The 24,612-nt window shown below is 46.4% G+C and overlaps 1 long non-coding RNA gene across 2 annotated transcripts; it reads right to left on the bottom strand.

The window, feature by feature from the left end:
- Positions 1-1,002: 1,002 nt before the first annotated feature.
- On the bottom strand, positions 1,003-22,505 carry LOC140632884 (uncharacterized). 2 transcript variants are annotated; one of them, XR_012030539.1, is made up of 4 exons: positions 21,477-22,505; positions 12,656-12,757; positions 1,551-1,729; positions 1,003-1,133 (listed from the first exon to the last, which is right to left on the bottom strand). It is a non-coding gene; the product is annotated as an uncharacterized lncRNA (long non-coding RNA). The 2 variants fall into 2 exon arrangements; XR_012030540.1 differs by lacking the exon at positions 21,477-22,505 and adding an exon at positions 13,228-13,646.
- Between the last annotated feature and the right edge of the window lie 2,107 nt (positions 22,506-24,612).

Below are 24,612 nucleotides of genomic sequence, written 5' to 3'. Positions count from 1 at the left end.
TCTCTACGTCATGGTGCTGAGCAGGTGACAGTGGAGGGCGACGTCAAGGGCTGGAGCTGCCCTGGGCCAACCAGGCCGAGAGCCAATGCTGGGCAGGAGTTTCAGGAAAGAAGGGACAGGGCTCCGTCCTTTCCTGTCGGGCTGTGGTCCTGCCAGCTGCCACTGGCCCCCAGCTCCTCGGCCAGAGGGCACATCCGCACTTCTCTTCCTCTAAAATATTCGAGGTGCCAGGGCCCCACGAGCAGAGCTCATGCCCTCTTGCCTCCCGTGCCCCCTGGCACATGGGAATCAGAGGGAGAATCTTCTGTTCTGAACGCCAGGCCGAGGACTCAGGACCTAGAATGGGAAGGCGCAGTCCCCGTGGTCCTGGTGGGCCAGGCAGGCCGTCCAGACCCCCGCGGGGGCCTTCCGGCTCCTTCCAGGGGGCGTGAGCAGGCGGGCCCCTGGGAGGGTCCAACCCGCACTCAGGTCTCTCGGGGCGACGGTGACGGCGGCTGCACCGAGCCACCCCTCATTGCCCATAGATTCCGCGAGCCGAGCCCAGCCGAGCCGAGCAGGGGTGAGTGGGGTCTCGTGGCGGAGGTCAGCGCTGCACCCGCCTCTCCCCGGGCCCCCTGCTGGGGAAGGGGCCCTGGGGCTTTCAGGGCCGGTCCCCCCGTTTACAGAAGGAGGCGCCAGGCCCCGCCGCCCAGGGTCGCTGTGAGAACAGGCCGCACGCGGGCCTGCGGGGGGCGGGGGCGGGGGGGGGGGCAGCCCCAGGGCAGGGAGGGGTTCGCCAAAGGAGAAACCAACCGCCCGCCTCTGACGAGGCAGGACACATCCCCAGGAAGCAGTCACACAGCGAAGCGGGGGTGATTAAATGCAAAAGTGCGGGCGGCGGGGGGGGGGGGGGGGGGGGGGGGGGGGGGGCCACTTCCAGCAGCCCTGCCCCGCCCTGCCCCGCCCTGCCCAGCCCGGCCCGGCCCGGCCCCTAATGTCTCAGCAGGCCCGGCCACGGCCGCTGACGGCCAGACACGGAGGACGTGCGCCGCCCAAACCAACGTTTCCAGAAGGAAGCGGCCAGATGGCGGTGCACACCGTCGGCCGTGATGGGGGAACATCTGTAAGGTCGCCCCCAGAGGTCACGAAGGAATCTGGAAGGAAGGAAGTAGTTTAAAGTGCAGAAGTGCAGTGCAGTGCTCATCCGTCAGCCTCGCCCCCCCCCCCCCCCCCCAAGTACCCGGGGCCGAGGAATTCGCAGCAGGGGGCGGGCGCGGGGTGGGGGTGGGGGGCTGCGGAGGCTCCCAGAGAGGCCGGCTGGGGCGCGAGCCAAAGTGGAAGCATTTGTGAGTCGGAGTAAAGGAGCAGACTTGCCCTCAGTGGGACAGTGGGGCTCCCCTCCCCCACCAGTCTCTTGGGCCAAAGAAAGTGAGTTAAGTGCTATTAAGGGCAGGATGAGAAGTGGGTGGGGAAGACCATGGGGCGGCCCCTTTCTCTAAGGGAAAGCTATTTGTATATTAAATGATAAGGCCTGTCTACACCAGCTGATGGATTTACCACCAAGTTCTCACCTGGGTCCTGCCCAGATACCTGCACGCAGTGGGGAACCGGGGTCTGGCGAGGGCCACCATCCTGACTGGCTGTGTCCTGCGGAAAAGGGACCCAGGTCAGGGCTCTCTTGGCTGCAAAGTTGGCTTTCATGAAGACACACGGGAGCTTCCAAATAGGGTCCCAGAGGCACCAGAATGAGCTAGGAAAGAGTAGAGGAAATTCACCTCCGTCTTGCCAGGTGAGCAGAGGTTGCTGCTGATCCTGAACCAAATCGCTCAGACATTTTGGGGCTCTCATCTCCCTGATCCACTTTATGGGCTAAGTTACCAGCTGTTGTTTGGGTCTGGCCAGCCTCCAGGGATTAACTCTTGGGTCTCATTTGTCCTCATTAACATGAACCTGAAGGTATCATGAAATGTCCTAGAACAGACAGGGGCACCTGACAGATGTGGGTTTGAATTCAGCCTCTGCCACCTACCTGTGAGCCTGGAGCAAGTTTTCAAATCTCTAAAAACTTCTGTTACTCATGTATAAAATGAGGGAAGGTGATGTCTCCCTCCAGGGTTTGAGAATTAGCAATCATGTGTGTATATGTTTGCTCAGATTAGAAACCCCATGAGTGGTGAGAATTACCTTATTTTTCTGGTTGAAAACAAGCCTGTGATGGAAGAGCTACCATCTTAGTGGAACAACCATACACCAGAGACACAAACCTGTGGCATGAAAACAGCCTCCTCCCCATCCCACACTTTCTCCCCTGCCAGCAAGTCCTCAACTGCTTGTAATTGGGTTTTCTGTCCCAGCCCAGGAAGGTCACTGGTGGTTCATGCATCAGAGGGGTCTTCCTCTTCCAGTCAGTAGGGGTGGTGCTCAAGGTAGGTAAGGGCAACAAGAAGCAGTTCCTGCTGAGGCCTTGCTGCAAATGGCCTCTAAAAATCCCACAGGAATAGCCCTACCCAAGCAGCACCTCCAGGGTGCACTAGCCACCTGTAGTATAATGAGAAATATATATATGGTTCCTATCACAGAGCTCCTACACCCTTGGAATTTCCTGAGTGATACGAGTGATTGTCTTTTGTTCTACCCTTTGGTCTTTGTCCCTGGTTCCTGACAACAGAGCTCCTATCTCTCTTGGAATTTCCTGGATGATAGGAGCATCTTTTGTTCTAGTGAGACAACTCTGGATGTTACCCTAGACAGCTTCAGGATGGGGCAAGTTGCCAGGTTAGACCTTGATTAGAAGCCTGGAACTTTCGGCCCTTCCCCTCAACCTCTGGGAAGGGGGCTAGGACTGAAGATTGAGTCAAATCAATCATGTCTATGTGAGGAAGCCTCCATAAAGTTCCCAGTAGCATGGAGTTCAGGGAGCTTCTAGGCTGGGGAACACATCTGTGTGGCAGGAGGGGAGCACACCCCAATTCTACAGGGACAGAGGTTCCTGTGCTCGAGACCCTTCTGGACCTTGACTTATACATTTATTCATCTGGCTATTCATTTGTATCCTTTACAATAAAGTAAAAATATATATATAAATTGTGTTTCTGTGTTATGTGAAGTGTTGTAGAAAATCATCACAAGAATCCTTGATTTATAGCTGGTTGCTCTGAAGCATGGGAAGCCTAGGCCTTGTGGCTATTGTCTAAAGTAGGGGCAGTCCTGAGGCAATAAGCCCTTACCTTGTAGGATTTGCCCTAACTCTGGGTAGACAGTGTCAGAATCTCATTGAATTGTTCATCCAGTTGCATTGGAAGAACCAGAGAACTGATTGATGGCATTGGAAAAAAGATACCACCATCTACATTTTCACAGTGACCAGAGAGCATCCTCAGAAGGGAGGGAGATATCACAGCACAGTCTCATTAAGGAGAGACTCCAGGCAGGGTCTTTCAGAACCTTCCTGAAGATACACATAGGCCTTCATCTCATATCATAAGAGTTAAGCCCCATTTTCCCTCCAGCCAGGGTCATTAGGGCACTTTAGGGAATCCTAACCAGTCATAATGCTTCTAAACACTTTTTCCCCCTAAAACTTGAGTTCTTAATTCATTAATATTGCTGGCTCATTAAAAGATCCTAGATTATGTATGTGTTGTGCTACATCTCAGGTTTTCAAAGGACAAAATATTACTTTTTAAAAAAAGATGTTATTTATTTATTCATGAGAGGCACACAGAGAGAGGCAGAGACACAGGCAGATGAAAAGCAGGCTCCCTGTGGGGACCCTGATGCAGGACTCAATCCCAGGACCCTGGGATCACGACCTGAGCATCAAAGGCAGATGCTCAACCACTGAGCCACCTAGATACCCACAAAATATTATTTTCAATCTCACTTTGAATACAATCTGTAAAGAGGAGTGCAAGTTCTTTTTTTGTTTTCTTAAGAAATGCCAGAGAGACTGTCAAGCACCTCTTACCACTTATCACATTGGAAGGCCACCCCAGCATCTTCTAGAACCCTCAAGAAAGGAAAAATATGACAGAAATAAATATTCACAAAGGTCTGCAAGCCCAATATTGGGTATCTTCTCTGGTCCTCACCCTGTAACCAGCCCTCACCTCCCCCAGGCATTTCCCTATTTGACTTCTCCTCAAATTGTTTGAGACACTTCAAACTCAAATTGTCCAAAAGTGAACTCATGTTTTTTTTCCCAGACCTGGCTGCCAGCCCCACTTGATTCCTCCTGAGTTTCCACATCAGTAAATGGCATCAACAGTCATTTTTCAAATGACACAAGCAAGAAACTAAGTCATCCTTATTTCCTCTATTCTCACCACCCAAGCCATGCATCACCAAGAACCAACCATTTTGTTTCCTGAGTATCTATAAATCCATGCACTGCTCACCACCCTCACTGCTGCCTCCCTCATCCAGGCTATCTTTATCCTTTACCTGGATAACTATAGTGGCCACCTCTTTGGATCCAGTCAGATTCTCTTCCAACCTGATTCTAACTCTGCATCTATAAGGATCTTTCCAAAAAGCATGGCTGATCCTAGTACTCCCTGTTTAAAGTCCACCAAAGGCTTCCCATTGCTCTTAAAATAAAAACCAATTACCTAACAAGCCTACAAGGCCTCTATTCAAATGCCCCTGTTCTCCGTGCTTCAGCCATACTGGCTTGTCTAATCCCCGCCCAGTGATTCTTTCCAATAGGCCTTTATACATGCTGTTTCTTGCATCTAGAATGATCAAATGCCACGACAACCCACCCCTTCATCTAGCTAGCCTTTGCATGACCCTTGGATCTCTGCTCTAGCATCATTTTACTAAAAGCCTTCTCTGACTGCTTGGTCTAGGTGGTTCCTTTATAACTAAATTCCCCTTTAACCTTATTCTTTCATTTCCTGAGAGCAGGAATCTCAATTTGCAATTTCATAGTATTAATGTGATCGCTTGATTGATTTCTCTGCATCCCAGAACCTCAACACAGTAGTAGGTTCTCAACAAATATGATTGAATGAATGAATGAGTTAAAAATATTTGGGTCATGACACATCCTTTAACAATCAGAGATTTATGACATCACAAAATAGGTCAAGGCCACAAGTTCCACATATTCACAGGGATAGGTTCTTATCTGAGATAGAAGGTATCATAAAGCTGGGAATAACAAATGAGAAAGCCATCATGCACATGTGTGGTTATTCAAAGCCATTGTCCTAGAGAAAAGGTCACAGACTAAGAGAAGAGTCAGGTCCAAAGGCTTTGAGAATTAATCCAATTCTATTTGGAGAGTAAACCTCTGATTTCAGAAAGTCTGCTGCATCAGCTTTAGAAGAGTGGCAAGGGCAATTTTTTTTTTATTTTTTATTTTTATTTTTTATTTTTATCATGGGGCCAGAAAGCATCCTACTGGTATTCCCTGGAAGGCCAGGGAAACTACCTATGCTTCAATGTTGGGTCAAGCCCATGCCACAAAAATTTTTCTTGCTCTAATGCCAATACCACCTTTGTTGAGAAACACTGAAGGGATCTGGTTGGCAGGGGCATAATACGACCACATATCCCCCTAAACAAGCCCCACGGTTCTAAGGAACTGAGCACTCAATACCAAGAAAAGAGGAAATCACTGTTTATTAAGATACAGAGAATGAAGCAGTGGCACTGACAGCTGCCTCCTCCTGGGTTTACCGGTCCTGGTGCCAAAACAAAGGAGGGCCCTCATGGTCGGGAAAATGGCGGGCACACATGCTTGCATGCATGTGCATGCACACACACTTGGATAGACTCTGGCTGGCAAGAACACACACATGTGGATGGATATGTGTGGTCCTAGACAAGGACAGTTGATCCTCCGCCTGCCAAGGCTTCTGTCTGGGGAAACTTGTAGGCTTAGCACTGAGTCTCATGGAACCACCAACTAGATGGATGCAGATCACTAGCTCAAGCTCCCCAGGCCAGACTCCTCTCTTACTGGTTCTCCACAAGATCATCTGATCAGAAACAGAACTGCTAAAAAGTCCCCCAAGCAAAAGTCTGTTGGCACTCCCCCCAAGAAATCTGTTGGTACTCTTTCTCGAGTTTGCACTCTGTGGCAGATGCCATTTTTATGGGCTACCTTTACTTTGCTGGTGCTAGTGCTGATGCTGATGCTGTACTGGCAGTGCCATTTTTATACCCTCACCCTAACCACCTGACAGTCCTAGGCAAACAGCATGCCTCCAACCTGTACTGCCGGGACAGCACCACCATACCAGCAGCTGAGCAGCCCTGCACTGCTCACATGACACTACCAGAGGCAACAGGAACCACAACCCACATAGGGGATGCCCTTTAAGCCCTAGGCTCAAGTCAGGGGGTGAAGGGTTTTGCATTTCTGAGCCCCAAGAGTCTGAAAAACGTGGAGAGACAACCAAGGCAAGATTAAAGAATAAGGTTCATCTCCTACACAGAGTACCCCTTCGTGACAGAGAGAGAGAGAGAGAGAGCTGTTTCACATAACACACAGAAACACAGTCAAGCAAATGAAGAAACAAGAAACTATTCCAAATAAAGGAACAAGATAAAATCTCAGAAAAAAAACCCTTAATAAAATGGAGATAAGTAATTTACCTGGTAAATATACCTGATAAAGAATTCAAATTAATGACCATAAAGATGTTCACCAAACTCAAGAGAAGAATAGATGATCATAGTGAGGCTATCAATATAGAGAGAAAAAAAATAAGAAAGTACCAAACAGGAAAATTACAGAGCTGGAAGACTACAATAACTGTACCAAGAAATACACTACAAGTATTCAACAGCAGACTAGATGATACAGAATATATCAATGGCCTGGAAGACAAGACAGTGGAAATTACCCAAACAGAACAACAAAAAGAAAAAAAAAAAAGAATTTAGAAAATAAGGATAGCTTAAGGAATCTGTGGGATGAAAACAACAAGCACATTATTATTCTCCTGATGGAGAAGAAAGAGAGAAAAGGGGCGGGACACTTACTAGAAAAGATATTGGCTGAAAACTTCTCTAACCTAGGTAAGAAAACAGACAAGCAAGTCCAGGAATCACAGAGTCCCAAACAAGATGAATCCAAGGAGTTCCACACCAAGACACATTATAATTAATAATCTCAAAAGTTAAAAATAAAGAGAGAATCTTAAAATCAGCAAGAGAAAGACAACTGGTTACATACAAGGAAACCCCATAAGACTATCAGGTTTTTCAGCAGAAACTTTATAGGTTAGAAGAGAGAAACATGACATATATATGATATATATAAATGAAAAAGACTTCCAACCAAGCACACTCTCCCTGGCAAGGTAATTATTCAGAATTGAAGGAGAGATAAAGAGTTTCCCAGACAAGAAAAAGCTAAGGGAGTTTATCATCACTAACCTAGCCTTACAAGAATTATTAAAGGGACCTCTTTAAGCTAAAAAGTAAAGGTCATAACTAGAAATAAAATATGTGAAAGAAAAAATCTCACTGGTAAAGGCAAATATGGTAAAGGTTGTAGATCAATCTCTTATTAAGCTAGTATGAAAGTTAAAAGAAAAAGGTAGTAAAAACTATAACTACAATAATTGGGTGTGGGATGCACAAAATACAAATATGTAAAATATGACAAAAACATATAACATGGGGTGGAGAATAAAAATGTAGTGCTTTTAGAATACAATCAAACTGAAGTGACTATCAAAGTAGGCTGCAATATAAATAGGTAATTATATACAAACTCCATGGTAACCGGAAACCAGAAACCTATAATAGATACAAAAATAATAATAATAATTAGAAAGAAACCTAAACATAACACTAAAAAAAGTCATCAAACCACAGGGGAAGAGAGCAAGAGAAGAAGAAAGAAACAGAGAAAAGCTACAAAACAACCAGAAACCAACCAACAAAATGGCAATTAAGTTTAAGGCTATCAATAAGTAATTTAAATGTAAATAGACTAAGTTCCCAATCAAAAGACATAGGGTGGCTGAATGGACAAAAAACAAAACAAAACAAAAAACCCAACAACTATGACCCATACATATTCTGCCTACCAGAGACTTGCTTCAGAGCTAAAGACACACAGACCGAAGCTGAAGGGATGGAGAAAGAAATTCCACGCAAATGGAAATGAAAAGAAAGCTAGGACAGCAATACTTACTATCAAGCAAAATAGACTTTAAGACAAAGACTGTAACGAAAGACAAAAAAGGGGTGACATAATGATAAGGGGGTAAATCCAACAGGATAAAATATTTGTAAATATTTATGCACCCCAAGTAGGAGCAGTGAAATATATAAAACAATACTGACAGATATAAAGGGAGAAATTAATAGCAATATAATCATCATAGGGGACTTTAATGCCCCACTTACATCAATGAATATCTCATTCAGACAAAAAAATAAATAAGAAAACATCAGCCTTCAATGACACATTAGGCCAGAGGGACTTAATAGATATTTATGTAAGATTCCATCCAAAAGCAGCAGAATACGCATTCTTCAAGTGCACACAGATATTCTTTAGGGCAGATCATGTGTTAGGCCACAAAACAAGTCTCAACGAATTTAAGAAGATTGAAGTCATACCAAGCAACTTTTCCAATCATAATAGTAGGAAACTAGAAATCAATTATAAGAAGAAAAATGGGAAAAACACATGAAGACTAAATAACCAATGGGTCAATGAAGAAATTAATTCTAAAATAAAAAAATATTTTGAGTCAAATAAAAATGGAACCACAATATTCCAAAAGTTATGGGACCCAGCAAGGACAGTTCTAAGAGGAAAGTTCATAGCCATATGAGCCTACCTTAAGGAATAAACAAAAACATCTCAAATAATCTAACTTTATTTACACTTAAAGGAACTAGAAAAAAGAGGTCAGTAGAAGGAAGGAAATAATAAAGATAAGAGTGGAAATAAATGAAACAAGGACAAAAACCAAACAAACAATAGAAAAGATTAATGAAATTAAGAGCTAGTTCTTTGAAAAGATAGTTGACAAACTTTAAGCTAGACGCATCAAGAAAAAGAGAGAACACCCAAATAAAATCACAAATGAAAGAGAAGTTATAACTGATACCACAGAAATACAAAGAAAGTAGCTACTTTGAACAAATTACACACCAAAAAATTGGGCAACCTAGAAGAAATGGATACATTCCTAGAAACACAGTCTTCTGATACTTAATTATGAAGAAATAGAAAACCTGAATAGACCAATTATTAATAATGAGATTGAATCAGTAATCAAAAAACTTCCAACAAACGAAAGTCCAGGACCAGCCAGTTTCACTGGTGAATTCTACCAAACATTCAAAGAATTAGTACTATCCTCAAATGACTCCAAAGTAATTGAAGAGAAGGGAACACTTCCAAACTCATTTTACCAGGTCAGCATTACCCTGATATCAAATCCAGACAAAGATGCCACACATACACACAAAAAATTATAGGTCAATATCCTTGATGAACATAGATGCAAAAAATCATCAACAAGATATTAGCAAATCAATTCAGCAATACATTAAAAAAATCATACACCATGATCAAATGAGACTAATTCCAGAGATGCAAGGATGGTCCACCTCCTACAAAGCAATCTACATGATCTACACATTAACAAGGGTGAAAATCATACGATCATTTCAATTCATGCATAAAAGTATTTGACAAGCATTCAACATCCATTTATGATTTAAAAAACTCCCAACAAAGCAGGTAGAGGAGAAATATATCTCAACATAATAAAGGTTATATGTGATAAACCCACAGCTATCATAGTCACAGTGAAAAGCTAAAAGTTTTTCCCAAGATCAGGAACAAGACAAGGATGCTCACTCTTGCCCTTTTTATTCCACACAGTATTGGAAGTTCTAGCCATAGCAATTTGGCAAGAAAAAAAAAAAAAGGGGGGGGCATCCAAATTTGTAGGGAAGAAGTAAAACTGTCCCTATTTGCAGATGACATGGTACTATATATTTAAAAATGCTAAAGACAAAAAATAACCCTGTTAAAACTGATAAACTAATTCAAGAAAGCTGTAAGACACAAAATTAATTTATAAAAGCAGTTGTATTTTTATGCACTAATAATGAGCTATAAGAAAAATAATTAAGAAGACAATCCCATTCTCAATTGTATGAAAAAGAATTCCCTAGGAATATATGTAACCAACTTGATGAAAGAACTATACTCTGAGAATTGTAAGACACTGATGAAAGAAATCAGACAAGACACAAACAAATGAAAAGATATTCCATACTTATGATTGGAAGGATTAATATTGTTAAAATGTCCATATTGGCCAAAGCAATCTACAAATTCAGTGTAATTCCTATCAAAATACCAATGGCATTTTTCATACAACTATAACAGATATTAAAATTTACATGAAACCACACATACACACACACACACACACACACACACACACACACACACACAAACACTGAGTAACCAAAGCAATCTTCAGAAAGAAGAACAAAGCTGGAGGTATCATTCTCCCTGATTTTAAGCTATACTAGAAAGCTATGATAATCAAAACAGTATGGTAATTGCACAAAAATAGATACTTTGGTCAATAGAACAGAATAGAGAGCCCCAGAAATAAATGTACACATATATGATCAATTAATCTATAACAAAGGAGAAAAGACTATACAATGGGGAACAATGTCTTCAATAAATGGTATTGGGAAAACACCACAACTGGCCAGCCATACGCAAAAGAAGGAAACTGAATCACTTTCTTATACCATACACAAAAATAAACTCAAAATGGGTTAGACTTGAATATAGGACTTGAAACCATAAAACTCCTAGAAGGAAACATAAGCAGTAAGCTCCTTGATACCAGTCTTAGTGATATTTTTTGAACCTAATCCTATAGGCAAGGGCAACAAAAGCAAAAATAAACAAATGAGACTGTATCAAATTAAAAAGCTTTTACATTGCAAAAGAACTATGAACAAAACAAAAAGCATTCCCATAGAATAGGAGAAAACATTTGCCAATCATAAATCTGATAAGGGGTTAATATCCAAAATATATAAAGACCTTATGCAACTCAATAGCAAAAAAATAATTTAAAAAGCCAATTAAAAATGAGCATAAGATCTAAACAGATATTTTTCTAAAGAAGACATACAGATAGCCAAAATGAAAAGATGCTCAGTATCAGTAATCATCAGGGAAATATAATTATGTATCAGCACATCTGTCAGAATAGCTATTATCAAAAAAATAAATAACAAGTGTTGGTGAGGATGTGGGGAACAGGGAACCCTGGTGCACTGCTGGTAGGACTGTAAATTGGTGCAGCCATTATGGAAAATAGTACAGAAGTTCCTCAAAAAGTTAAAAATGGAACTAGACAGTGGGTATATCCAAAGAAAACAAAAACAGCAACTCAAAAAGATATATACAGTTCCATATTTATTGCAATGTTACTGACAAGAGCCAAGATATGAAAGCAACAGAAGTGTCCATCAATGGATGAATGGATCAAGACGTGGTATATATACAACAGAACATTACTCAACCATTAAAAAAGAATGAGGTTTTGCATTTGTGACAATATGGATGGGCCTAGAGGATATCATGCTAAGTGAAGTAAGTCAGAAAGAGAAAGACAAATACCATGTGACTTCACTTATATATGCAATCTAAAAATCAAATGAATAAACAAAACAAAATCAGACTCAGGTTGCCAGAGAAGAGGGGTTGAAAAGGGTGGGCAAAATAGATGAAGGGGTTGTCATGAGGTATAAATTTGCAGCTATAAAAGAAGTCAGGGGGATGTAAAGTACAGCCTGGGGAGTATAGACAATAGTATTGTATTGATTCTGTATGGGGATAGGTGGGAAGTAGACTTACTATGGTGATTATTTTGTAATTTATATAAATCTTGGATCACGATATTGCAGACCTGAAACTAATATATTACTTTATGTCAATTATACTTCAATAAAATTAAAAAAAATAGTTACCGCAACCCATCCCCTCATGACTAATAGCACCTCAGAGTATAAGATGGTCTCATAGGCTATAGTATTGTATATCATATAAATTATTATAGTCTTTATAGGATGGGTGCTGTTTTTCAACAGTCATATTGTTGCCTAATGTTCTTCAATACTGACATTATTTCTTTTCCTCCGATAACAAGCCCAATGTATGATTATTACAGACTATTCAGAAAAGCATAAAGAAAACAATCGAAAATCACTCTTTCACTCAACAGAGACCATCACTGTTAACATATTAGGGACTCTTCTCCCTCAACCATCTAGAATATATTCTTTTTAATAGAAAATTGAGATCTTATAATGTAGTCTACTTTTTAAATGACTCGTTACATTGAATAATATTCCCATTACATGTTCCATAACACAATTTTTATGGCTGTGCATCATTATATGGCATGGATGTCCCAACAGCTACTTAACCAATAACCTTATGGCGGACATTTGAAGCACAAGCAATGCTCACCTCAGCATCTCCCCACCAACTCTTTCCGTTAGGATAAACTCCTGAAAGTGAAATGACTGGGACAAAGGACATAGTTTTTGCTATTTATTGCCAAACTGTCTTCCCCAAGTTTCATAACATCACAGTGTGCACCCTCACGAGAATATGTAGGACAGACAGTTCCTTTCCCCAGACACTTACCATCAGTGAGGGGTGGTTTCTTCTTGGCTCTCATTTTAAATGCAATGGGCCATGTTCAACACAATGAAATTCATCTTTGGGATTTGTCACCATCCTGGGTAGCTTAGAGATAAACAAAAGACAGCCTTCTGAAATGACCAGGGAAACAAATAACACATCTCAATGTGAACCAAATGCTGAATTAGGTTTTGCAAACTAAATGGTAGGACATTTAGCAAAACTCTTTTGCTGACATAAAAGGAGTTAAAATTCCAAACATGGCCTTGCCCATATATTTAAAATGACTGATTGGTCAGTGACAATATCCCGAACTCTTGTCACCCTTTCCACTCAGTTTCTGGAGGCATTGGCTCTAAACTCTAAAGGGTTGTATTTTCAAATCTTACTCCAAGGGACACCTGGGTGGCTCAGTGGTTGCGTCTGCCTTTGGCTCAGGTCGTGCTCTCAGGGTCTTGGGATTCAGTTTCACATTGGGCTCCCCGCAGAGAGCCTGCTTCTCCCTCTGCCTATGTCTCTGCCTGTGTCTCTCATGAATAAATACATATATAAATAATCTTTAAAAAAAATCTTACCCCAAGCTTTATGCTCCCACCATTTCATGTCTCCTAGTTCTCGTCTGGGGTCCTTGCAGTTTTGTGTGGCTTCTCTGAGCTGGGGGGAAAACAGGGGTGCCATCTAAGCTCTCCTGGGGACAGTGGTATGGAGACCCTGCCTTGCATCACAGTGGCATGTCCATTTGGGCATGTCTGTGCCTCCTCCATATCACTGACTAGGGAACAGCCATGGTATTTGATGGAGGAAAATACCAGTGACTCATCTTCCTCGGGAAGGCCAGCAAGACTGTAGCCCTTTCCTAAGGTGAAGGTGTCTCATTTGAAATTCACCAAAAACCCCCAATGTCTGAAACATTTCCTTCTGTCTGAAAAAGCTGTATAAGGTTTGTCACATTTGGCTATTCACATTTGGCCACAGCAAGCTCCAGCCCTGGGATGTAGTCATCATATTGAATCACTAATTTCTAAATTGGGCTTGTGATCAAGACTGTGTTATCAGAATATTAATTGCTTAAAGTTTGCCGCCAGAAAATACATGACAGCCTAGATTTTATGGCTGGTTCTAGATAACAGTGACACATTTCTGAGAAATGTATCTGTTTCCTAACTCCATAAATTGGATGCTGTTTATAATAATGCAGCTAGAGCAGTTATACTTTATCATAAGAGCTGTTGTCCCCATGGAAATCATTATTCAGTGTATACTTACTTGATAAACTGGTCATCATTCACAGGCAGAAGAGAAATTGATGTGGCCCGTTCTATTTACAGGGTAACGGGCAATATGTCACCTTCTTATTGGACTGATGTTCATCCTACCAGAAGGACCATGTTGCCTCCTGCATGTTGTTCAGAAAATTATATTAATGCCATTAGTGTCACAGGCTTTAGTGCCCAGGGCATAAGAAGAACCATTGCTAATCTCAGACTTGTTTTCAGAGGAGAACCTTAGAAAGAGATTTCCAGATACAAATTTAATCTTGTGCTTCCCAAATGGAAAATCAAAAAGGAAACAATGAATGGTGATGAGGAACTTTGTTCTTCAGAGCTGGCCAGATCATGACAGGAAGACAATGGTCAACTATGAACTGATAGGTGGATGGCAGACAGTTGACGCTAGGCCTTCCATCTTCGTGGACATGTGTTCCCCGCAAGGAACATGGTAACCTCTCCCTGGAGATTAAAATCCTTCTCAGTGGAGAACAAGTCATCACTCATGGGACAGTCATGCTGTGGATGTCACACTGTCCCGCCCAGTCCTGCAAGATCTTGGTCAACAACCTTGGGTGACAGCACTGTTGCCTCCAGAGAGAAGGCTGCCGGGGGCCCCAGCTGTTGATTCAATCTGCCAGCTGCATAAACAGGTGCATTGGTAACGTGCACAGGGGCTACATGTCTTCTGAGAACAGTGGTCAGTCTGAGTGTGGGCTCCATATTGAATTAATCTGCAAGGATTTATTGTGTCTCAGCTGCATGACTGCCACCCTGTATTGTCTTGAGGTGACATGACCAATGGTTAGAGTGCAGGCTCCAAAGTCCCTGAGTGCTGCGCCATGGAGTGTGTGCCCTTGGTGGCCTCCTTGGGCCTGCAAGCATCCGCTTTCTCACCTGGAAGGCAGGGACCATCCTAGTGGCCACTTGGTTGGTGTCCACGAAGACCAAATGAGATAATCCACTGGCTGTCATCCTCCATTGTCCCTACCTCAAGGGAGGAAACATTGAGTGGTGGGGGGAGAGAGCAGAACAGAAACAGCCTTTACAGTTTGCCTGTTGTCACACACGCCATCTCAGTTGATTTGTTCACCACCTTCCTCCTTTACAGGACAAGGGGACCAAAGGCCAAGCAGCATTTCTCACTTTTTGGTACTATTGACATTTGAGGCCAGATAATCTTCTGCTAGAGGGCCTGCCCTGGGCACCAAGGAGGTGTAGCAGCATCCCTGGCCTTGGCACAACAGGAACCAGAGTGCCATCCTACTGGGGACGAACAGAAACTGTCTCCAGACATTGCACAACCGCCCCCAGACATTGCAAAACCACCCCCTAGTTGGGAGCCCCTGGGGGGGGCGGGGAGGAGTGATTTGTCAGGGGCTAAGGAGGAGCCCGGAGCCAGAGGCCGAAGCCTGCAGGGGACCTGTCTGTCCTCCATCATGGTCCCCTCCTCAGAGGATTTAGTGCAGAGTCACAGAGACAGAAACACCAGCAGGTTCTGCCTGACATTTAAGTGCCATGAGAGCTGAGAAAAGGGGGCATTTGCAACAAGGTTCCAATTAGACAAAGACAGATGAATGGAGGAGACAGAATGTGGCCAAAGGGGAGACTGGTCAGAGGGAACACTAGGTGAGGTGCAGCTGCCAAGGGAATGAAAGGCAAAGCAGAGACCTGCCAGGGGCACCAGGAGGACAGAGCAGCCCATTGTGGGGATGGGCATGGAGGGAGGACCCAGGCCTCAGGGAGCCAGACCTAATGACAACACAGGGCTTAGCAAGGTGGTCCTCATGGGGCAGGACAACGGGGTCACAGGAGGGTGCCCACAGGCTAACGTGAGGACATCTATCTGGGATGGGACAAAAGGGTCTCCATGGCCTAGAAGAGGGGCCTTCCCTGGTCACTAGCAGCAATTCCGACAACCAGCCTGTGAGAGCTGACCATCATGACAGGAAGGTGCTGCATACAGAAACCTCCACAAGAAGGAGGTGGCCACCTGGCCACCCAGCACAAACCCAGGCCAGGCGGCAGCTCTGAGCCTCACTGCACTCAGAGGTTGTGGCAGATGACTTCCCCTTAAGGCCGGCCAATTACCACAGAAGCCATTGTCCTCATCCCCCCCAGCTTTCCAAAGACCAGCGACAGGTCTTTGATTAGGCCTCTTCCTGGTTCTGAGGGGGAGGTTACAGAGGTGTTTGCTCTAACCGCCATCTGGGGACTCAGGATTTCCTGAGGCAAGGGGCAAATGCTTCACACTCCTACTGCTCAGGAAATCCGCCCCAAGAGGCAACCAAAAAAAAAAAGCCCCCTTTGGGTCATTGGTCTATTTTTATTCTGCGTGGCCTGACTTGATGCTTATCTGCTTGTATCTCAGTCTACCTGTGAGAATTTTCAACATGATGTGTATCCACGAAGACGTTCTTAAGAATTTCCAGCTTCCAAATTCTGCTGGACTGTCGACAGAGCTCCAACAGTGCTCCTAGGTCGTCGGCACGTGAACTGCCAGGTCAGACAACTTGTGAGAGAAAACGGTGACTGGCCTGGCAGGCTGTAGGAGAGCACACTTTCAAAACAAATTTTTTTTTTGATATTTCAGTGACCAGACCTTTCTCCCACTTAGCAACCAACCACCCAGTGAGTCATTCATAGAGTTGTTCACACATTGATTCAGAAATACTTGCCGTTGCTATGGGCAGAGCTCTGTGTTCCACACGGGATCTCAGGGAGCTCTCTGAGTGAAGGAGCAAACTGAACACTGACCTGACATGACGAAGCTCACTGGGGCTTGTGGGAAGTTGTGCCACAGGCCATATAGGCTATGCAGCTCCTTTTTCAAAATTTTATTTAAATTCAATTTGCCAACCTATAACACCCAATGCTCATCCCATCAAGTGCCATCCTCAGTGCCCAGTCACCCCGTTCCCCTTTTTTTGTTTCCCAGAGTTAGGAGTCTCTCATGGCTTGTCTCCCTCTCTGATACTTCCCCACCTAGTTTCCCTTCTTTCTCTTTCACTATTTCTTATAGTCCACATATGAATGAAACCATATGATTGACTGATTTCACTTCTCCAATTGACTTCTCCAATTGACCTATTTCACTCAGCATAATTCCCTCCAGTTCCATCCACGTGGAGGCAAATGGTAGGTATTTGTCCCTCCTGATGGCTGAGGAATATTCCATTTGACAGATGAATGGTTAAGAAGGTGTGGTGTTCATATAGGCGGCTCCTAGAACACACCTAAACTGTACACAGACGTGGCGCATCAACACAGAATGTTGGGGTAAAGTCAGCTTCGGCGAGTGGGCGTTACAAATGAAGTATAACCAGCGGGTCACCTTCTGTCTTGATTTCCTATTAGCAGCTCCTTCGGGGTGCTAGGAGAACACCCAGTTTCCGTCCACAGGTGCAGGTGGCCTGGCGCGCGCCCGCGAGGCCCGCCGCTCGGCGCAATGTCGGCTGAGCGCCGGCAGAGGGCGCCCCCGGCCCGCCCGGGGAGCGGCCGCGTGGGGCGGAGCCCAGAACACCCTGCAGGCCGAGGTCCCAGGTCCAGGTCCGTGGGGCACCGTCTGGCTCAGTCCCCACCTGCCGACCTGACGGAGCCTTAAGTCCGCGGTGAAGTCACATACGATGGAAAGTGCCTGGCGATGGACAGAGATTACACAACCAGAGGAAGGAGACTGCCTGCGGGCGGAGGGGGGCCGCAGGGGACGGGAAGCCCTGCTTTTAATTAGGGCGGGCCTCTGACCGGTGCCCGGGAGCTCTTGTGGGCCTTTGGAAGGCCTGCCCCGGTGCCTTCTTGGTAAATCGGGCCGACGCTGGTAATGCTGCAGCTGCATAGCGAGGACGGGAGGGTGGAGAACGCGGGGCGGTGGCCGGGCGCTGGCGGTGCCCCCGCTGACCTCACCAGGCCCATGCAGGAGCGGCTGCAGACCCAGGAGCTGGAGCCATTTGGCGCACACGAGGGGGACCAGGCAGGTGAGGCCCAGATCCCTTCTCCAGGGGGCAGCGTCTTCCAAAGGCTGAGATGTGACAGCTTCAGAAAATTAAACGTGACTGCAGCTCCGTGCCTGCCCTACGTGACCCCACAGGGGTCCCGGGTCCAGAGATGGTGCCCAGGGGGAGTAGAAGATGCCTGGACACACTGGCATTGGGGAAGGAGCGAGCTCACCCAACAGGAAAGCGGCCCCCATCACTCCAGCTCCACTCAGTTGAGGCCCTGCCTCGGCGGCGGCGCCAGCTGGTGGCCTGAGAGCAGCAGAGCCTGCTGTCTGCTGGACCGAGAGGCCATCCAGGGTTTTTGTTTCCTCCTCCCAAAAGGGGCCGGGAGCCTGGGCCCTCCTCGCTGGGTATGGCGAGGCTGCGCAGAGCCGGGGTGGCTGGGAGCAGGCCTGGTGCCAGCTCCAGGCCATGCAGGACACCCCACTCCCCTTCCTGCCCCTCATGGAGCTCAGCCCACCTGCCAGGCCACGCAGCCCTCGCTGTCTGCACTCACAGCGTCCTCAGCTCTGGCCCTAAAGGGAGGCCCCAGAGCCGGCATGGAGCAGGACGCTGCTGTGCCCACAAATGCCCCACCCCTGACCGATGGCGCGGAGCCACGGCAGGCGGCGCCCTTTTGCTGGGGGTATTATGTAGATAATGATCATTTATTCACCAGTCATAGAAATGATCTGTAGCCCGTGAGGACTCAGAGCCGAGCTGATGAGCACCAGGCAGCAGGCCTAATCAGAAATTCAATACTCTCTACCTTTCCTTTCTTTTTTTTTCTTTTTTTTGAAAGAGATTTATTTATTTATTATTTTTAATAATAAATTTATTTTTTATTGGTGTTCAATTTGCCAACATACAGAATAACACCCAGTGCTCATCCCGTCAAGTGCCCCCCTCAGTGCCCGTCACCCATTCACCCCAACCCCCCACCCTCCTCCCCTTCCACAACCCCTAGTTCGTTTCCCAGAGTTAGGAGTCTTCATGTTCTGTCTCCCTTTCTGATATTTCCTACCCGTTTCTTCTCCCTTCCCTTTTATTCCCTTTCACCATTATTTATATTCCCCAAATGAATGAGACCCTAAAAACTACAGAACACTTCTGAAAGAAATTGAGGAAGACACAAAGAGATGGAAAAATATTCCATGCTCATGGATTGGCAGAATTAATATTGTGAAAATGTCAATGTTACCCAGGGCAATTTACACGTTTAATGCAATCCCCATCAAAATACCATGGACTTTCTTCAGAGAGTTAGAACAGATTATTTTAAGATTTGTGTGGAATCAGAAAAGACCCCGAATAGCCAGGGGAATTTTAAAAAAGAAAACCAGAGCTGGGGGCATCACAATGCCAGAGTTCAGGTTGTACTACAAAGCTGCGGTCATCAGGACAGTGTGGTACTGGCACAAAAACAGACACATAGATCAATGGAACAGAATAGAGAACCCAGAAGTGGACCCTCAACTTTATGGTCAACTAATATTCGATAAAGGAGGAAAGACTATCCATTGGAAGAAAGACAGTCTCTTCAATGGTGGTGAGAAAGTTGGACATCCACATGCAGAAGAATGAAACTAGACCACTCTCTTGCACCATACACAAAGATAAACTCAAAATGGATGAAAGATCTAAATGTGAGACAAGATTCCATCAAAATCCTAGAGGAGAACACAGGCAACACCCTTTTTGAACTCGGCCACAGTAACTTCTTGCAAGATCCATCCACGAAGGCAAGAGAAACAAAAGCAAAAATGAACTATTGGGACTTCATCAAGATAAGAAGCTTTTGCACAGCGAAGGATACAGTCAACAAAACTCAAAGACAACCTACAGAATGGGAGAAGATATTTGCAAATGACGTATCAGATAAAGGGCTAGTTTCCAAGATCTATAAAGAACTTATTAAACTCAACAGCAAAGAAACAAACAATCCAATCGTGAAATGGGCAAAAGACATGAAGAGAAATCTCACAGAGGAAGACACAGACATGGCCAACACGCACATGAGAAAATGCTCCGCATCACTTGCCATCAGGGAAATACAAATCAAAACCACAATGAGATACCACCTCACACCAGTGAGAATGGGGAAGATTAACAAGGCAGGAAACCACAAATGTTGGAGAAGATGTGGAGAAAGGGAACCCTCTTACACTGTTGGGAATGTGAACTAGTGCAGCCACTCTGGAAAACTGTGTGGAGGTTCCTCAAAGAGTTAAAATAGACCTGCCCTACGACCCAGCAATTGCACTGTTGGGGATTTACCCCAAAGACACAGATGCAGTGAAACGCCCGGACACCTACACCCCGATGTTTCTAGCAGCAATGTCCACAATAGCCAAACTGTGGAAGGAGCCTCGGTGTCCATCGAAAGATGAATGGATAAAGACGATGTGGTTTATGTATACAATCATCCAGGTTTTTAAAATGAATCTGCACCGTCTTCTAGGGTGTTTGCAAGTAAATAAGAGTTCATCTGAGGGAAGACTATTAGCTATTTTTGCATCCTTCCTTATTTACTTTTTTAAAGACTGCTTCACCGTTTGCCATCCGGGCCACCCAGGGCCTAATTGTAAAGGAAACCAAATACGGCAAGACTCCTCTTTCCCCTTTCTCTCCTCCTGCTGAGCAGCACCCCAAGAGCCCTGGTCCTAGAGCAGACGGGTCCATAAACTTTTGACAGTGCACCCATCCTGGGGGAATTTGCACTTCACAGGCTAGGAGACCACCCAGCTCTGACAAATGCTACCAATACTTCTGGATTGGAGAGCAGCCCAGGGCTGTTTCCTGGGTCCCTCACATCACAGCATTTGGAATATCCTGGAGGCCTCTGTTGTGGGCTCACTGGCCACGTCTGCCCACCTCCTTTTTTTTTTTTTTTAAGGATTGTATTTATTTATTCATAAGATACATGCAGAGACACAGGCAGAGGGAGAAGCAGGCTCCCTGTGGGGAGCCCAATGTGGGACTCGATCCCACACCCATGATCACGTCCTGAGCTGAAGGCAGATGCTCAACCCACTGAGCCACCCAGCGCCCCTGCCCACATCCTTCTGTGTGAGCTCCTCCTTTGGCCTCTCCCCGCTGTCCTCCCTGCAGCCCGAAGCTGGGGCACCCCCTGCGTTCACCTCAGTCCTGGTCTGCAGACTTGCCTTCCCACACACGCAGGTAGCAGGTACCGAAAGCCTAAGAGGCCAGGTCACCGTTTCGGAAAGGTCCTGAGCACTGAGAGATCGTTCCCTCCCCTCTGGCCCTGCAAGGCCCATGGGGAGGCCTCTGTGTTCCCTCCCCCATCGCCCTGGGCCTAGAATGTTCAGAGGGCCTCAGGGCCTAGTTCCACCCCAACAATGTGCTTACTGAAAACAGAGGCCTCCTATCTGCTGGCTGAGGCAGGGACCCACCAGGCAGCGTCGGGGTGTTTGGTGAGGGCGCAGCAGCGGTCCCGGGGGGCAAACAGGTGCTGGCTACGTGCTGACTCGGCCACTGGGTTCTGAACGTTTGCAACTCGTGGGAAAGTTCCAGCACTCTTCACCCACCAGCCACTAGCCACCTGGACCACCAGGTACCTACCACGTGGTGATCTCTGCAGGGAAGTTTCGCTGGCCTGAGAGGCAGAAGAGCTTGAGCAGGCAGCAGGAGCTACGTTGCCTGGGGGCGACCCGGGCCTGGCAGTGGACGAGGGGGCCTTCCTGCCTCACAGGCTCACCGCGGCTGCGCAGACTGGGGTGCTGCGCCTGCCAAGCCCCGAGCCCCGGGGGAAGCAGCACCTGGGCAGAGTGGGGATCGCCTTCCGCCTCGCTGAAGTTCAGTTCCTCTCGCTCCTGGCAGGCTCCTGGGGGGTGAGCTCCGAGCAGCTCTGAAGACGGGGACCAGAGAAGCATTAAGCCAATCCTGAAAGCCGGTGAGAAGTTGCCTACTGCTTTCAGAGTGTCCTGGCACCCCACCACCAGCCCAGGCACCAGCGCCTCTCGTGACTCTCCCTTGGGGGTCCAGCAGAAGGGGGACTTGGCTCCGGGGCTGCCAGCACCCCTCCTGAGTGGGGAGGTGTTGCCTCTCGGGTCCAACATCCTCACGCCTAGTGAATCCGTTCAGGGAGGGTGTGAGGAAGGTCAGTGTTGCTTCGGGCCTTATTTTCCAGAGGCCACAGGCAAAGGTACAGCGTGGGGCAGGAACACAGAGACCTCAGCATACCTGCAAGGAACAGTAAACAAATGGCCTTCCAGAGCATGTTTTACTTTCTCTCTGGGGAAATCGGTGCACTATGTGAAGCTAATGGAGGAGCGATGTGCTGCTGCTCCACGGGGCCTGTTTGCCTCCACAAGTTCCCCACTTCCCCAAAAGTCAGAAAGGAGAGACCAAAAAACGTGCAAAAATTAGTGTTTGGGGATCAGGAAATCCCACCTCCTGGAACCAATGGGTTAATATGGGGTCCATTGATAAATTCCAGCTGTTTCCGCGCGTGCTCTGAGGTACATGCTCCACATTCCAGCTGGAGGCCATGTAATCAGTGTTGGAATGGGTAAAAAGGATCCTATCTCGGGCTGTTTAATTTTTGTTCCTACATCCCAATGGGCCTATGCTAAAGTTTCAAATCCTTGCCTCAGCTTGGATGGGCTAGGGTAAAGTTACTTTCCAAAGAAGCCAGAAGAACATTCCGTGTGAAGAAGGTGTGGGGCAGATGGAGTTGGCCGGCACTTGACAGAGAATGAGGTTCCACTTGGGGCTGGGCCTACCGGCCCCAGGCTTGCCCTGAATGAGTCCCAGCTGTGCGGCTTCTGGCCTGCTGGCTGCCTCCTGCCCACTCTGGGGTGGGGGGGCAGGGAGAGTTCCTTCCTTACCCCCCACCCTGAGCAGGGCATCTGAGAACCAGGCAGGAGGACAGGTGGGTCCCAGCCAGATGCAGGCTCTGCACCAGGGGGCCCTGCCAAGTCCTGAGAGCCTGTGTAGCTCCTCAAAACCAGGCAACGTTAGCACATTATGGGGGGAAGCAATCGGGAGAACACACGTCCAGTCAGGAGAGAAGCCATGATCCTCAGAAAGTGCTGAGAACCCTCCAGACTTCAGGTTCAAATCATTAACTTCTCCATCTCCTTGGCCAGAACCAGCAACAAGAGTCTTGGACTTCTTGGAGGGGCAAAGGAGAGTTCTAGGCCAGCGTGGGCCTTAAGTACTCCCTGTTTCCCTTTAGGTTAAGAAGCTGGACGGGAAGATCTGAAGGCCCCTTTCAGGGTGGGACTAAGAGCATCTCTTAAAATGCAATGATGCATTTTACCAACAGGCAGCCTTCTCCAAGACACAGTATCACGTGATAACTTCCCCCGGGGTAGTATTCGGCACACCGGTGTCCCCGGAAACGAGAAAGAGTTGGACTCCAGCAAATCTAGGAAACACTATTTGTCATGTTAGTTCATAGAGAAATGTGTGCTCAGAACTGAGGGAATTTTGTTTGGACAATTTCTGGGTGGTGCCTCGGAGATAATCACTCAACAAAGACTCAACAAAAAACTTCAGTCCGTTGTTCACCTGTAAAAATTTCTAAGCAGGGCACCTGGGTGGGCTCAGTCGTTTAAGCGTCTGACTCCTGGTTTTGGTTCAGGTCCTGATCTCAGGGTCATGGGATAGAGCCCTGCATCAGGCTCCATGCTCAGCTGGGAGTCTGCTTGAGATTCTTTCTCTCCCTCTGTCCCTCTCCTTGCTCACACAAGCTCTCTTTCTCTAAATAAAAAAAAAAAGTCTTAAAAAATTTTTCAAAGCAATGTCTTGTAAATAATTGCCATTTCAAATATTCCCAAACCTGAATCTTTTGGAGGCCTCCCTCAGCCACTCAGAGGCCATAGCTTAGCATGAAGCTCTAAGGGTTTCCACTTGAATCCACTTCACTGAGGAGGAAGCAAGAAGAAGCCCCTGCTCTGGATCCCCCGCCCCAAGTTAGCATGGATAGATGCAGGTAATCAGACCCACCTGTTGCTTCATCACTGATTTGAAACAGCAATAGGCTGGAAGATTGCAACTAGAGGTTGGTTACTCTCTGGCCTCAAAGAGCGAACAAAGGATCCCACCTACCATATTGCTGCTCCCTGAAAAACACATACACAATTCTTTGATGGCTGATCTTGGCTGTACATGGAAGATTTTAGAATCCCAGGGAAGAATTTCCTAAGTATAGCTCTGTGATGCAGAGTGCTATTGCAATCATCTCTTCATTTCCTGCCTTCCCGGAGTTGACAGTCTAGCAGGGGATGCATTGCTCACTGTAAGCCGATTGCCACTCACCGACTCCACGGGAAATGGGGAAGAGACCAGATTGTTACTTGGCCAAGGGCAGAGCAATTCCAGCGTTCAGGGATGGGATCATGAACCACAATGGGGAAATAGCAAGCTAAACTATTACCTGAGGTTGCTGGAAATGAGGTGCCCGCTGAGGGCAGGGCTTTAGGGGGCTGGGCTGGGTCTGACCTGTCATAGAATGGTGTTCGAGGGGTGAAGGACTGCGAGGATTATAGGGTGAGGTGGCCACCTGCAGTGGAACTGGACAGCTAGAGAGGAAAACAAAGTCAAATCACTAGTTTTGATTTGGGATAGAGCCCTGCATCAGGCTCTATGAAGGGTTGCCTTCACAGAGGCAACCCCCAGGCTTAATTCTCAAGGGAGTGAGGAGGAGCTGAGGCCACTGAGGAATGGCTATAGCAGTGGCAGTTTTGTGACT

This window comes from Canis lupus, chromosome 5, assembly GCF_048164855.1.
Source record: "Canis lupus baileyi chromosome 5, mCanLup2.hap1, whole genome shotgun sequence".
In the NCBI taxonomy this organism is placed as follows: Eukaryota; Metazoa; Chordata; class Mammalia; order Carnivora; family Canidae; genus Canis; species Canis lupus.
Note: the sequence above shows the minus strand (reverse complement) of the source record. Positions and strands in the feature narration are given on the sequence as shown.